We start from the raw sequence: 17,375 nt of genomic DNA, 5'->3' as shown, positions 1-17,375 counted from the left end.
ATCATTCTACCTAATGTTTGAGCTATAAACTAGCATAGAAAACAAAAGCAATTTAACTTTATGTTGACAAATACATGCATATGTACTAGTTAATAAATAATATCTTAAGAAAAGAGATATTTGACCATGTGGAAAAATCTAACCAAGAGTAATATCATGAAGTAAAGACAATATATATGATGATTTCTTTTAGGTAAAATCTATTCTAATAAATTCATTTTTCCATACCTGCTTTTTATCACTAATTATAAGTATACTTGGGCTACTAACAATATATAATTATAACTAGTTACAGAAATTGTCTTATCATTATAATATTAAACATACTTAGATTCTAAAAATCCCTTCAAAAATGGCATATACAAATAAGGTTTTTATTAGTCCTAATTATTTAAATTTTTAAAAAATATGATACATTTGAATATGTGACCAAAACTAATGTCACGTATAAGTAACACATGAAATTTTAATTGAGATAAGGTATACTCTATTTAGATAAAGTTTTCATAGTTTCTTCTTAAGGACTAACCATTCTATTTTTAAACTAGTTATATCCCATAGATGTTTAAACTTATGAATTGTAACAAGCATTTATCTTAATATTCCATATACACATCTCAAAAGATACATTGGAAGTGAAATCTTTGTTGTAATATTTTCTAGTGAGGTAGAACTCCTTTGGAAGGTGCAATGAAACTTTGTTAGGGTGTATAGTATATTGTTGGCTCTCTTATCCTAAGGTACATGCATAGACATACACTAGTGATGTAGTAAAAGAGACTATAAGAGATAAGAGATTTGACCATGTGAACAAATCTAACCAAAACTAACATGACAAGATCATTACACAACACATATGAGAGTTAATTTGAAATAAGATCTAAAATAAAATTAAGTCAATTTTGCATAGCTAGCTCAAACTTTTCATTGTGTTAAGTATTCTTACACACTAGATTACAATATCTCCTTTAAACAGTTATCCTTACAAAGGATGATAAATTTTAATGAGTTCTTTAATATTATTTTAGCAAAATATTTAATTAAATACATTTTTAAAACCAAACATGCTTAGTACCTTTTGCAAAAAAAAAAAAAAAGAAAGACCATTTCTTTAAGCAATATCACCAAAGAAAGAAAATATCGCAAATGTTAATAGAGGCAACTTTTCAAGAAAAAAACCAAAATTACATCAATGTGTCTTTCTTGATGAAAGAAGAAGGAACGAAGTTTAAATACTTGAAGTAGCCTTCAATTTCTCTTTAATAATTAGACATGCTATATCTTGGCTTGATTCTTCTATACCCTTAGGTGATACTTCAAGAACTTGAACTTCAGCAGAAGGAACCTCTTAGAAATTTGAATTTTGGTTAGCACTCTCATGGACTCTCCACAAGTATGCTTCAATCTCTCTCTGCTCTTGAGTGTTGCAAAAGACTGCAATAGTCTTCAAGTGATTTACCAATGCCACCTTAGATGCAAGTCCACTTGCATATACATCAAATACAACCACATGGGCATCATTGAATGCTTTGATTGTTGTCCCCATAACTTTCCTTTTCTTTCTCAAAGCTACATTTGCAATCCTCTGGTCTTCTTCAAGGTCTTCATCATTGCACTCCTTATCCAAGCCTTTAAAGTCCAAAATGGAAAGCTTATTGGCATTGTTTATATATCGCTCAAATTTGATGAAGCTTTTTTTCATAGTCACTAATGTCAAAACCACAAAGGAATCTATGGACCCAAGAGCAAAGGTTCTATCCATTGGTAGGAAGTCAATGCTACCTACTAGCATGTGATCCTTGCAAGAAATGCTTTCAAGAGCATTTTCCAAAGCTACCATTTTCTTTCAATCAAGAAATGATAACAACATCAATTGTTTAGGTTCACATGTCATTTGTCATAGAGTGGACATAACCTTTCTCCAAACTTTATAGATTCCCATTTCATTCCCTCAACTCCACTTGTTGCATCTAGAACAACAACCCCAATGGTAATTTGATCTTTGTAAGCATTATGTATAAGATCAAAGGTTTCTAAATTGCATCTAACAACATATACATGCCAAGGAAAACTAATGGAGGATTGAAGAGGATTTTACTTTTTTCCAATACGTGTGGGCTTCTTTGATGCCTAGTCATTGCAAATGCCTAAAATCTTTGTGTAGACTTCATCATTGATATCATAGTCACCAACAAGCTCGTCCCAAGTCTTCATCGCAACACTAAATTTTTTGGAACTGAGGCATTGAAAAGACTGACTAATTCCTCCTTAGGATGCTATCTTGCTTGATTTGCTTAGCCCTTTTTTCCATGTCAATCATAACTTTCTTATCCCATTTGTTTCTAAGAAAAAAAGATATGACCTTCATCGATCTCCTCTTGTAGTGTAAGGATGTCTCCATCCTTTAGACCCATAAGGCAACGAAATGCAACATGAGAAGGTTGCCTCCCCTTCTTTTTTGAACTCTCCTCCTAGGATATAAGCTCACCTCTAGAGTATCTCTTCATGATTTTGATCCAACCATCAAATATTTCTTAGGAGATAATAATCATATGGCAATCTCTAGATGCATAATTTTCTCCAATGTATGCCACAAATCTCTGCAAAAAAAAGATCAAAATAGTGAGCATATAATAAAAGAAAGAGCATCACACTAATCTTAACAAAAAGAGAAGGTAAGCTTATATGTGGTTACCTACCATGGTACTCTTTGAGAGCTTGTCTTAGAAAGCCCTTGTTGGTATTTTGGTCAAGAATTAAATGCTAGCCACTAATCTCTTAATTTTTGAAGTTGCTCAACATAAGGGGCATTCTTCATAACATTATGTGGTTCCATATTTGTCATTCTTGAAAGATCAATGAACATTTTGACACGACAATCAACTAATATTCTAGCATTTCTCATGGTGTATAAATGCTTGGTTGCTAGAAAACGTGTAGTATTACTTTGAATATATATCTTTGCTACATGAATTGAGTGAAGCCATGATATTATCCAATAACTATAAGTGTCAAACTTATTAGCATCCACCTCATCACGATGCATGTGTCTCTTCTCATTGTTGTCTCGTAAAAGAGGTATAAGATTATACTACATTTTTCCCCTTGATCTTAACAAGATTACATAGTATTCTCTATTTCCTAGCACATCCATCTGTTATCTTCTCTATGATGCCATCTTGTTGAAAAAATGCAATATCACCATTTAAAGTAAATAAGCAAACAGTGTCAGCCCTTTTTCCTTGACTATCATAAACATTCACATACCATGGATACACAAAATCACCACTAACTCCATTGGGTCTCCTTTTTGGATGTGCTAACTTTCTTTGCCATTGAATAGTTCTACAAAGAGAAAAAATTGTCAAACAAAAGTGGATCTACAAAATCCTATTTAATCAAAGAATGAGGTTTAGTTCAATATGAGATCTACCCATATATCAATGTGGTTATATAGCAATCTCATGACTTCATTTGACCCAAAGTTAACATTTTCATTATTGTACATGTAAGTTTCCCTTGAAAGGAGTCATATTGTAGAAACATTGCAATTGATTTTAGCCATGTGGTTAAATCCTATTTAGTCATAAGACTTATCTATGAGATTAGAAACTTTGCCATAGTTTTTAAACAAAGGATCTAGTTTATTGTAATATGAGATTCACGTATAAACAAATGTAGCTATGTAGCAAATCCCATAGATATGAACATAAGGTAATGTAAAAAATACTTGAAAGGTGGAGATTTGACCTCATGGTGAAACTTACAAGATATCTATATTTTTATAAACTAATTTTAACCATATAGCCAAATCTAGTTTCATAACCATATGAAGAAAGTAGTTCATTTGTTACAACATGTTGTGAAATTTGATTTGACTATATAGTCAAATATCATTTTATAATGGAATGAAAAAAGTGGTCTCATGGTTTGCAAGATGTATGAGATCAGATTTGATCATATGGCTGAATAAAACAAGAATGGGAGACTCTTGGATGCCAGCATTGATTAAAAAATGAAATATTTGACCATATGACCAAGTTTTATTTTGCAGTGGAATAGACAAAGTGGCTAATTTATGGTAAAATGATATGATATTTGTATATGACCATATAGATAGGAAGTTATGAAAAATTGAAATGAAATAAATGGTTTATGGAAACAAAGTGATCATTTGTTTTACCACAAGTTTTGACCATAAGGCTAAACTTCCTATAAATATAGTAGGTAATTAAGGAGTTCTAAGTAGAATATAGTCTTCTTTTTTGGAGATAATATAGAAAATGTTTGTCTTAGAAGATTTTGCCATATGGCCAAATCTAACATAGCCAAAATTTGTGTGATTGAACCCACCATAGATTTAGTCTTAATTTTTCAAGATTAATTCCCAAAAAGTGCTTTGTTTGTTGCAAGGCGACATTTTTCACATGGCCAAATTATAGAAAGTAAGGAATTCTAAGTAGAAAATAGTCTTTCTTGTTAGAAGAAGTAAGTAAGGGTTGATAATGCAAGAAAACATCTAACCAAATGTGAAATGTCATTCTTGTAGTAGAATTAACAAATTGGTTTATTTGTTGCAAGATATTGTGATACTGCAAGAGTCCTTGTTTTGGCTAAGAGATAGCTTAAGGAGAAGATTTGATCACATGGAAAAATCTCACAATATATTGGGAAAATTTTAAAAAAATTACATATTTTATTATTTTAAAAATTTGACTACATGGCCAAATCTTAGTTTGTATTGGATAAAATTTATTAAAAAATACTTCTTATATTGTAAGAATACTCTTGACTATATGGTCTAATCTATAGATTGATGAAAGATCATGATATGTGTTGTTAGAATATTAAATTTCATCCTATGAAAAAATAATATATTGTATTCTATTTAATATACTTTATTGAGTGTTGGTAAGTATTGTATGGCTATATGCTTATTTCAAAATCATGAATAATATAACGATAAAATATTATGAAAATGCTTTTACTATGAACATACAATATAATAGAGAGTACTATATAATAAAGTATAATATGATGCATGAGGACTTGATAAAATGCTCTAATATTAGTGAATGATACAATGAATATAAGGCTAGATTTAGCCTTGAGGTGAAACCTTATGGTATATAGCATCAACAATAGTAAGAAATATTAGTATTTTGAAAGCACTCATTAATGAAAGCATTGCATAAACCCTTCATTTTATATTCACATCCAATGGAGTTTTTTTAGCATTACATAAATCATATATTTCATATTAATAGCAAAGAGAGTATTTTCAACATTGCACAAAATCATGCTTTTCATATTCACAACAAATAAGTTATCATTTGCAATGTAGTGGGCATAAAAAAAGACAAAAACTCCAAAAGATCAATCAAGCAATCGGAAAGAAGAAGAAGATATTGAATTTCCAAGAGTAGGTGCCTAATCTCATTGCTACAAAATTAAAGATTGCATTTAATTTTTATACGTGATTCTTATATTTAGATAATGATTGTGGTGCTTGATCTTAATATCATTCTATACTAATTATATGAAAGATTAGTAGTGCGGTTTGTAGTAATTGCATGGATTGAATTGATCAAGAGAGAGTATGCATTAGCAGGGATTAGAAAAGAAGTGGAGAATCACTAGTACCAAATCAATGAAGCTAACTCAAAATCAAAAATAAAGTAGAGAAGATTTTAAAACCTCCTGTAGTTAGTAGAAGTAAGCAATCTATGATGTTCGAAACATAATAGAAATCACCCATGAAGTAGAGCAGACACGTTGTGGAGTGGCGATCATTCACTACCCTATAGAATTACTGAATCCTTGGAGCAAGATTTCTGATTTGAAGACACATGTAGTTTTGCTCACAATAACCATATTCGAATCAAAATTTGCATTGTTCAATTTGTTTCAGTTGAGGAAATGAAACAGTAGATCGAGAATAGTTAGAGAAGAGCAAAGGGATAGAACCACCAAAGATTAGGGCCACAAAACTTGTAGTACGTGAGGGGCGATAGGAGCAAAGACAAAAACGTAGAGGATTAGGGATGCAAAACAACCTGCAACTATAAAATGCAAGAGAAAAATCTCAAGTCAGAGAGTTGTGTGAAAGAGAGAGGGAGGGGAAGAGAAACGCATTTTGAAAAATGTCATGATTAGTTGTAAAGACTAACCTCATGAAAAAAATCATTTGATGTATTGTGCTATTTGAATTACCATAGCTTATTACGAAATACGAATAGATTTAAATCTTTTTTGTAACTATTTTTTATTTTTTTTTAATATTTCAAGTTGCGATTTTGCCCCCTAGGCCCCTCACTAGGGGCATTGCCCCCAGATCCCCATCGAGCCCCTCGGACTCCCCATTGGGGACGTTGCCCCCAAACCCTTGCTATAGAGGAAATGAAATAATAGAGAATAGTCAGAGAAGAGCAAGGGGACAGAACCACCAAAGATTAGGGCCACAAAACTTGTAGTAAGTGAGAGGCGACAGGAGCAAAGACAAAAACGTAGAGGATTAGGGATGCAAAACAACCTGCAATAAAATGCAAGAGAAAAATCTCAAGTCAGAGAGTTGTGTGAAAGAGAGAGGGAGGGGAAGAGAAACTCATTTAGTTGTAAAGACTAACCTCATGAAAAAGATCATTTAATATATCGCACTATTTGAATTATCATAACTTGTTACGAAATACGAGTAGATTTAAATCTTTTTTGTAACTATTTTTTGTTTTTTTTAATATTTCAAGTTGCGATTTTTCCCCCTAGGCCCCTCACTAGGGGCGTTGCCCCCAGACCCCCATCGAGCCCCTCGGACTCCCCATTGGGGACGTTGCCCCCAAACCCTTGCTATAGGGGCATTTCCTTGAGACTTCCCCGTGTCCCCCCCCCCTCCCCCGAACCCATAATTGGGATATTTCCCCTATTTCGAGAGCTAGAGATATTGCATGCACACTTCCTATTCTACCCTACTAGAGATTCTACTGTCGAACTATCACTAAGGTGGCTTCAAAATCCTCAATGGCATTACACATTATATATTAGACACATTAAATATATATAATATTATAGAATATAACTTAATATTAATTTATTAAATTTATTAAGTATTAATAAAGTTAATATAAAATACATTTTCTAAATATAATTTGATACTATATTTCTTAATATACAAACAGTATGATATAGTAATATAACATGATTTAGAATAAAATAGTATAACATAAAAACAAAATGTAATATAATATATTTTACTATTATGAACAAGTAGTTATTATAACATTTATAAATATTTAACCATGATACAAATTTTCTTTCCTTCTTAAGTAGCTTCTAATTGATGATGAAATTTCCTCAATCTTTATAGCTTCATAAGGAATGAAATCTCATATTATTTGGAGGTCCTTGTGGTTTCAACATTTAAGCATGAGGTTAATATCTCTCATAAAATATACTTATCCTTGTCATGTGAAATACATGAAATAAAGGTTTTGATTGTTTAATCAAATATTTTCCTATGGAGATCACAAAGACTATTTATCCTTGTTGATGTACAATTGAGGCTTTGACCATTTGGCTAAATCTTGTTTTATGGATATCACAAACAATTATTGTCCTTGCTATCATCTAGGTTACATACAATACATGTTTTGACCATAAGGCTAAATCTTTTCTTGTGAACATACCAAAGTTTTTTAATCCTAAGTATTGTGTAAAATACTTGCAATAGAGGTTTTGACCATTCAACTAAATCTTTTTCCATAAAGATCACCATGAATTTTATCCTTGTTGTATGTATTTTGCTTGAGGTTTTAACTATTTGGGTAAATATTTTTCTATGGAGACCACAATGGACTTTTTTCATTTTTATCATGTGGAATATATATAGCAAAAAATTCAATCATTTGATTAAGTATTTTCCTATACGAAGATCACAAAGAATTTGTATATTTGCTATGGTGTGGGTTACATACAATAGTTTTTTGATCGAGTGGTTAAATCATTTATTATATACATTCTAAATAATTTTAATCCTTGTTCTCATGTCGAATAGATATAGTACAAGTTTTGACCATCTACTATATATTTTCCCAATGTAAACGCACTAAGAAGTTTTTGCTTACACAAAGAGTAGCTAATGAAATAAAGTAAAATCAATGGTAACTAAAAATAATAGAGGAATCTTTTCTTCTTTAGTTTAGGGCATAGTTCATTAGAAATGTTATTTTTTAGGCCATATGGTCAAATCTATCCCCTTTTCGTACAATCTTTCCATTAATATTTTATATTATGGATGCTGGACACATTCTATCTAATGTTTTAGTGCTTTTTTCTTTTCAATGAAACTTGATACTTCATTGTACTGAGTAATTTCATTACTATTTTCTTCTTTTTGAGAGTTGACAATATACAAATTATAAAACCTCATTTTTATCACTTATACAAGTATCAAGAATAGTGAATTTTATTTTGGAGAAAGTGTGAGTTTGCTAGTTGATATGAGATTGTTAAAAAGGATGGATGAAATAGAGTAATACTCTGATTTCAGCTATACATAGTATGGAAAATGAACGAAATATTGAAGATATATTGATTGAAATGAAGATTTGAAGGTAACCATTAGCTACATACACGATCTCGATGTCTTCAAAAGAGTTTAGAGCCTTTAAGTCTTCAAGAGACAAGCCCAAGAATGAGAGGATAGCTTGTTGTAAAGCTCGGGGGGTTCACTATATATATATTCTCTATATAACGTGCATTCATGGCCTATTTATAAATATCCTAATCTGTGAATTTTTCTTCAATAAAACACAACCCTTTCCTATTCAATCTATAAGTAACCCCTTTATATGACACCCTTCTGTATGTAAAAAATGGTGTTTTAAAAACCCCTTATTTTGAACTCACGTTATATATACATATATTCATGAGTGACCCCCCCGAGTTGTAAAGATAGACCATGCTAAATAAAATCTGCCATAACTTCTGATAGAAGTGTCCAAATGAAGCATGTCACATGTCAAAACGTAGCTTTTGAAGAGTAATTTGACCCTATGTAGATGGAATATTTCTAAAAATTTGATAGAACAAAAACTATCCTAAAATAGACTACTTCCACGACCCTTTGTGCTTCATAACTAGCTCCAATATTATTATGCTTTAGCCACCAATGCATCACGTAGGTTAGGAAAGTTATCTAATATAGATTTAAAAATCCAAGAAGATTCTTTGGGTGGCAAACCTCTTCATCCAATCAAATATTAAATGATAAAATGAGGATAAAGCTTATTCTCATGCTGACCTATGATTGCATCAAGTATGTCCTCTTTGAATAAGATCTTCATTTACAGGTGGTAGCTCATCAACTATATCCATAAGAGTACCGGAAAAGAGCTTGAGTTGACTAACATGGAATACATTATGAATCTTAGTAGAAGAAGATAGTTCCAATCTATATGCTAAGTCTCCAATGCATTTCATGATCCTGTAGGCTCCATAAAACTTGTGAGAAAGCTTGTTACCAGATCCATCCTTCAAGGTAGAGTGACGAGACTTGGACACTTTCAACAAAACTGATTCTCCTTGGAACTCTAAAGGTCACATCTTCTTATTTGCATACATCTTAATTTGATCTCATGCCATTCTAATTAAACATGGTAACTGCAGACAAGAAAGATGAGTGACTTATAGGGCCGCCGCATCTATACAATCGGTCGATCAATGCAGTGAGACCGTGCCTCTCTACATATCGAGTCTCAAAGCCAATTGGATCGTGATTTGTAATGGAGTGTTGCAAAGGAAACAAAATACTAACTGCTAGAAACATGATTGTCAATACAAAGGATATTGCAAAAAAATAAGCAAGCAAAACAAAAGAAAAACTTATAAAGTCCTTCAGATATGTCCTGTGGCCACCACTCCCAAGATGAAGGACCACTTTGGCCTCGAGTCGTACCCTCGCTGCCTCGCGTTGTTGACTCCAACGTCCTGGAGAATCTATAGCCTCCTCCCTCAGTCGCGGTGCCAATCGTTCGCGTCTAGCCACTTGGGCTTTGCAGCCCTACTCTTGAGTACCTTGCATGCATCCAATCGTCTGTGTGACATGTATGCATGCATGCACTCCATCATCCAGCCCGTAGAAAACCTATCTGCTATGGCTGGAACTGAAAACTCCACATGTAAGGATGATATTATGTAGTTCTTGCTCCCCTCCGGTATGTTTTTCCAATGATCTAAGACGTTGTGCCAAAAAACTTGTTGGCACAACTCTCTCATGCAAGCCATCACCCTCCTCCCCTCATCATTCATGATGATGGCTCCTGGCCTATCATCGACAAGATAGGCATACCCCTCTGGGGTATGCCTAAGATGGGTTCTCTCCCACCTACGACCACACTCCTGGGCATATCCAGGAGACCCATGTACATCTGGTGTACCAACCGGGATAGTATTTGTCGGTGTAGCACCCATAGAGGGGCGCCACCTACCGACGGCTGAGAAAAAGCTAGAGTAACTAGAGTAGATGTCCCCACAGGTGTGACAAATCCTGGAGATGACACAACTCTAGCAGAACGACGAGACGGAGACACTGCGTCTGTGCCTCCACAGCAACCACCTGAGCCACGCTCTCTGAAACCGCTACGAGGGCGAGGAGTAGCACATGTATCATGTGTCGACCGTGATCTAACTGTCTCCGTATCTCTACAGTATCCCCTTGACCCTGAAGCACTCCCTCCCTCTAGCCCAAGTCTGGAGCATCGACCTCGTCTGCTCGAAGCTGAAGCATCTAATCGCGCCAAAGTAGATCTAATAGAGCGGCCTGACGATGTCCGAGACAACTCCTGGTCTGCCATGTCTTTGAATCTTGCCATCTGATCTGGAGACATGTGCATGAAGATATCATGCAACTTCTCATCGCTTATCCCTCGACTCATCCTGATAATCTAAGTATCTAGAAAGGTCACCTGCACAGACAAAAAATGATGTTAGCATAATCAATTTAAATCATACAAAGCACGGTAATATAAATCTTTAAAAAATGATCTCACTTAAAACGCATATCTTATGTACCCTTATAAGCGATTAGTCAACAAATTGAGTAAGTGGATGCTCCAAGTATGAAGTATACTATGGTCCCATATCAATCTCCTAACACAACTCCGCATACACTGGACAGTCGATAGACATGTCACCACAAAAGGATGAGTCCACCTCATTCTCAAAGAATTCTTGGATTCCTGTATTTCCATCATTATTACCCGATGCTGGCTTCTCTACATGCTCCAAGCTTTTGGTGGCCTCCACCCCTTGCAATATCAAACCCTCTATTTGCATATTGTTCTCATCTATGCTCGAAACATCGCTTTGATCATATACTCTCGCACTTTGGGGAGCTGAAGGTATAACATACCACCATCGAGGTTGTTAGGGGTTTGGATAGAAGATTACCTATTCACAAATACGTATAAGAGAGATTAAACTATTGTGACATGTACCATGTCGTAATACAATTAACAAACAAATGAGTTCATGCACCTGTTCACAATGGACCGGCAACACAAAGGTGTCGCACAAATCTGTCCATTTTTTTTCGGAATCTATTTCGAGAAATCCAAATGGACCTTGTCGAACTGTTGCTCCAACTCCTTTAAGTACCACTTTGAACCACTGCACATCGAATAGTATCATGGAGAAGCTACGGTAATCCACCATAACAATACTTTGCAAGTTTTCAAAATACTCCATCTCATCTATAACCATGTTAGGATCCATTGCCTCGTCGTCGGCTCTCTTGCTTGAACCTTGCCATGATACTACAGTCTGTTGTGAAGCGCATTTTGTCAATATGCTCCACGCAAAAATGTCGTCCGCGTGACCACGCTACACTATATATTTTGTATAATACATTAAAACACTCAAATTAGTTGTTGCATATAAAATATAGACACGACAAATCCTAAACACGTCATTACCTTCGGACTACATCTCCTCGAGAATTTCCACTCCTTGGTTGAGACCTCTGTCCCTTTGCAAGACGCTACGATCAAAGCACCATCCAACTATCGCGTTGACATGAACCGTGGCATCTCCTCCATGCCCTCGGGATATCGAATTAGTCGATGGTGCATACTACGTCGAAATTCAGATTGCGCTTCCTCTCGACCTTGCCTAGCTTGTTGATACCTGGCAAGCCACGTCTCCATAGAGGCATGGTGCAACATACAAAAGCAATTAACATTCTTCTCCATTGCAATATCCATTCTTTTTTCTACCCCATTTCCAACCACCACATCTCCAGTCAGTCTATCATCGTCCTTCAGCGACCATAGCATATTGTTGTCTAGATCCACCGTTGGTAGCCATTGTGAAATATGCACTAGCGCCTCAGACACCAACCAACCTTCAGCCATGCTACTTTCTGGCCGAGCTCGTTGTTGCACAAAGCCTTTCAGGGTTTTCATAAAGCGCTTCAAGAAGAACATCCATCGCGTATGGACAGATCCAGCAATCTCCACTTCATCTACAAGATGCACAAGAAGATGGATTTGTATCGTGAGCATGCTGGTAGGTAGGTATTTCTCAAAGAGATAGACCATCTCCACTGCTCCCCGTCTCGCGGATTCAATAGAGGACGTCTTAATCTCCTTCTATGAGATCCATTGCACTAAATTCTACAACCTATAAATGGCTCCGCGTATTTGTAGAGTAAGGCATCCTGCGATCGCGATCGGTAGTACAAACTGCCACAAATGAGAAAGCATTATGAACAATGACTACACTCCAAATAGCAAAATGCGCATGCCAATTATAATCCATTCATAGTACAAGCCTGACATATCTTATGCCAATCGTGAGATTTTATCCCTGATAATTGGTCATCTTTAGAAAATGCAGACTTGAGAGAACCCATCATACCCATCGGAGTGCGAATAGACTTGACTATTTGCTTCACAATGCGCTCTTCTTTAGTGGACAAAACCCAAGGAGCGCGAGGTAGCTGTACTTGACCATCAGCACTCAACTGCGGCCAAAGCGTCTCCATCTTGCCTACCTCCTTCAAATCCATTCATGCCCCTATAGTGTCTCTCTTTCCTGCGATGTGGTCCCGTAGCAAGCTGCCCACGTTCTTGAAAATATGCATGGGATCCAACAAGTGCTTGATCTGTAAGTGGATCCAATATGGCAACTCGTAGAAAACTGAGAACTGTCACATTCCGTTTGGATGGGACTCCGCGTGGACCATTTTCAGCTCGTACCAGCTTGGGGCATTTATACGTATTGGAGGTCGTCCAAGAAAATCTTCCCTGAGTTCATGACTCTCTGGCAAGAAAGCGGCGTGTCCTTAATATACCATCTTCTTTGTGGTTCGTGACCTTCGGAAGTCTAACTGTGGCCCGCACAATGGACATGCATGATAACATGAGGTAACCAGACCTGTTCCAGCACCCTTATCCAGTGAATACTAACTTGAACCAACGAGAACGAAAGCCTATTTACTTGAGCACTCTCCAAATCCTAGAAAGTTATGCATCGTCCACATGAGAATGGCTCAAATATTGGCGGACCATCGACCATTGCGCTTATAATAAACAAGAAAACAAAAAAAACCATTACAACAACAATAACAATAACAACAACAACAAACAAGAAAACCACTACTACTACTACAATCACGATTACGATGATTACGACTACGACCATGACCACGATCACGACCACGACTACCACTACCACTACCACTACCACTATAATAAACAAGAAAAGAAGAAAAAAAAACAACAACAACAACTACTACTACTACTACTGCTGCTGCTACCACGACCACGACCATGACTACGACCACGACTACCACTACCACTACCACTATCACTACCACTATAATAAATAAGAAAAGAAGAAAAAAACTACTACTACTACTACTACAAAAAAAAAAAAAAACAAGAAAAGAAGAAAAAATTACTACTACTACTATTACTACTACTACTACAACAACAACAAAAAACAAGAAAACAACTCTCTCTCCCTCCCTCTCCCTCTCCCTCTCTTTCTCTCTTTCCCTATTATGTTTAATGTTTTCTCCCTCTCTCTCTCATTCTTTCTTTCCTTTCTCTCTTCCTCTCCCTCTCTCATTTCCTCTTCCTCCCTCTCCGTCTCCCTCTCTTTCTCTCTTTCCCTATTATGTTTAATGTTTTTTCTCTTATCTCCTCTCCCTCTCTCATTTCCTCTCCCTCCCTCACCCTCACCCTCTCCCTCTCTTTCTCTCTTTCCTTATGTTTAATGTTTTTTCTCTATTTTTCTCTCCTCTCCCTCTCTCATTTCCTCTCCCTTCCTCATTTATTCTCCCTCCCTCACCCTCTCCTCTCTTTCTCTCTTTCCCTATTATGTTTAATGTTTTTTCTCTTTCCCTATTACGTTTAATGTTTTTTCTCTCTTTTTCTCTCTCCTCTCCCTCTCTCATTTCCTCTCCCTTCCTCATTTATTCTCCCTTTCTCACCCTCTCCTCTCTTTCTCTCTTTCCCTATTATGTTTAATGTTTTTTCTCTCTCCTCTCCTTCTCTCTTCCTCTCCCTCTCTCATTTTCTCTCCCTCCCTCTCCCTCTCCCTCTCCCTCTCTTTCTCTCTTTCTCTCCTTCCCTATTATGTTTAATGTTTTTTCTCTTTTTCCCTATTATGTTGAATGTTTCCCTCTCTTTCCTCTCCCTCCCTCTCCCTCTCCCTCTCTTTCTCTCTTTCTGTATTATGTTTAATCTTTTTCTCTCTTCCTCTCCCTCTCTCATTTCCTTTTCTCTCTTCCTCTCCCTCTCTCATTTCCTCTTCCTCCCTCTCCCTCTCCCTTTCCCTATCATGTTTAATGTTTTTTCTCTCTTTCTCTCCCTCTCTCATTTCCTTTTCTCTCTTCCTCTCCCTCTCCCTCTCTTTCTCTATTTCCCTATTATGTTTAATGTTTCCCTCTCCCTCTCCCTCTCTTTCTCTCTCCCTCCCTCTTTCTCTCCCTCTCTTTCTCTCTTTCCCTATTATGTTTAATGTTTCTCTCTCTCCCTCTCCCTCCCTCCCTCTTCCTCTCCCTCTCCCTCTCTCATTTCTTCTCCCTCTCCCTCTCCCTCTCTCTCATTTCCTCTCCCTCTCTCAATACACACGAATTACACTAAAAAAAAGTAAAAGACAGAGAGAAAACACAAAAGCAAAGCAAGAATGAACAATGCACTCACCGTAAAGGCTCGAAGAAGGGTTTGGCGGCTCCTCTTCGCCCTCCGTACACCTCCTCCTCTTCTTCGCAAATGGCGGCGGCGGCAGTGAGAAGCCTTTTTTCTCCCTCTTTCTCTCTTTCTCTCCCTCTCCCTCTCAAATGCAAGATGTTCGCTCTCCGTTTCGCTCTCTCTTTCGAGTATGAGCGTAAAATAACGCGCTCGGGTTTCGGCCCACATTTTTTTCGTCTGAGTATCGTCGCTATTATGCGATGCTAATAGTGACCCAAATAACGACGCCGCTATTTTATGTCGCAAATCACCGTCACTATACCTCCATAACGTTGTAGTATTGATGGCCAATCTTTTCTCTTGGAAAATCATTATGATGGAATACCTTTTGATCCAGGAGGTTAATGGATTGCTTGGGGATCTCATTTAGACCAACATCCATCTTGCAAGCAAATTTTTCTTTTTTGGGTAGGCTCTTTTGGCTGCAAATTGGTTATCTATGGCTATATTTTAGTGCAGGGAAGATAGTAGAAAACTCACTAATATTTTGAACTAGATTTTATTTTGAATAATAGAAAGCATTGAGTGCCATACATGGGCTAAAAGTACTCGTTAAGAACTTTATTTCTATATATTAGACACCTTGATGGAGTTCCTTACAAAAATTTATCTTGGATTTACTACAACATGGTCATGTAGTAGACAACATACTGTCCACTATCTACAGCCTTCACTTTCTTAGAGAATATGGGTTAAGATTTATATTTTATCATTTCCCAATCATACATATATATCATACTTGATCAATGACCCTTTATAAATCAACAATTTCCCATCATTCCATCGGATAACCCTTGCAAGGTCTGCATTAGAGTAGTACTCCAGTCTGCTCCTACCCTGTCTTATTGTACTAAGTGCCCAAAAAACGTTTGGGTGGGGATAGAATGTAAGAGAGGGGAAATAAAATAATGAGGGTAAAATATCAGCTACACTAGCCATTATAAAATGTATAAGGGACTTGATTTTTGGATCATCATTATTATAATACAAGTCTCCTTTATCTTCTCTCTTTCTCAACTTTCATGGTTGCCTTCTCTCTCTTTCTATCTTTCTCTCTTCTTTCCTAGTCTTTCTCTCTCCTCATCACTCTCTTTTTCTCTCTTCTATACCTCATATTCTCTCTCTTCTATAGTATCTCTCTTCTCTTTCTTCCTCTCCAATCCTCTCACTGACACAATACCTTGCTCACTCAAAATAATATAACATCAATGATCGCACTTAGGAACTTGTAGAGTATCCCTGAGGAGGTCAATCATAAATATATGTATGTATCATGTGGATTCAATACAATACAATTTTAAAATATCAATTTTATACATTGTTTACATACAGAAGGGCCCCATATAAAAGTGTTACTTACAAATTGAATAGAAAAGGGTCATATTCTATTAAGGAAAATTTCACAAATAAGGATATTTATAAATAGGCCTTAAACACACATGATATAGAGGGTATGCATACAGTGAATTACCCAGGAGAATATCTTCAAAGAGCACCTCTCAAAGTTAAAGAATTTCACAAGAGGAATCCAATGAAACTTGGATCAAACCACCAAACCGCTCCTCATGGAACTCGTCACTACAAGAGAGGGTAATATCATGCACATGTTGTGAACAAGTATACAAATTAATTCTTGCTCATATCATATGAATCCACACCCCATGCGAATGCACCCTTAACAAGACATCCTCAATCCAACCATGGGAATCTACCATTGCCATCTCATCATAAAACTTCTAGAAGATATGCCATGCCATTTCTTGCATCATCGCTGATGTCATCATTGAACTTTCTAGAAGATATGCCATGTCATCACTTGTATCATCGATGATGTTATCATGGAATATTCTAAAATATCTTTGGCCACCTTCCAACACCTATAAAAGGATGGGCTTGCCATAGAGCTTCTTAGTCTTACCACAAATGCTAGTCTTGGGATCTCAAGGAGTCAAGACCTCCAAGTAAGTAACTTCGAGTTCTAATTCTAGTTCTTGTCTAGTCATGATATCTAGTTTTGTTTTGTCTTCCGTCATACTATTGTTGTCTTGTCACCTTGTAATCTCATAGTACAAGATCTTGTCTAGTATTATCTTATATCTTGTTCATCCTCGTCGAGGGAGATCT

General features: G+C 36.1%; 1 pseudogene; it reads right to left on the bottom strand.

Annotated features, from left to right (window-relative positions):
• Nucleotides 1–1,228: 1,228 nt before the first annotated feature.
• LOC148025626 (uncharacterized) lies at nt 1,229–1,840 on the bottom strand (annotated as a pseudogene).
• Nucleotides 1,841–17,375: the final 15,535 nt, after the last annotated feature.

Source organism: Lygodium microphyllum, chromosome 14, assembly GCF_053477565.2.
Source record: "Lygodium microphyllum isolate KBCC chromosome 14, Lygodium_microphyllum_v1.1.10, whole genome shotgun sequence".
NCBI lineage: Eukaryota > Viridiplantae > Streptophyta > Polypodiopsida > Schizaeales > Lygodiaceae > Lygodium > Lygodium microphyllum.
This window is presented reverse-complemented; position numbering and strand designations above follow the sequence as displayed.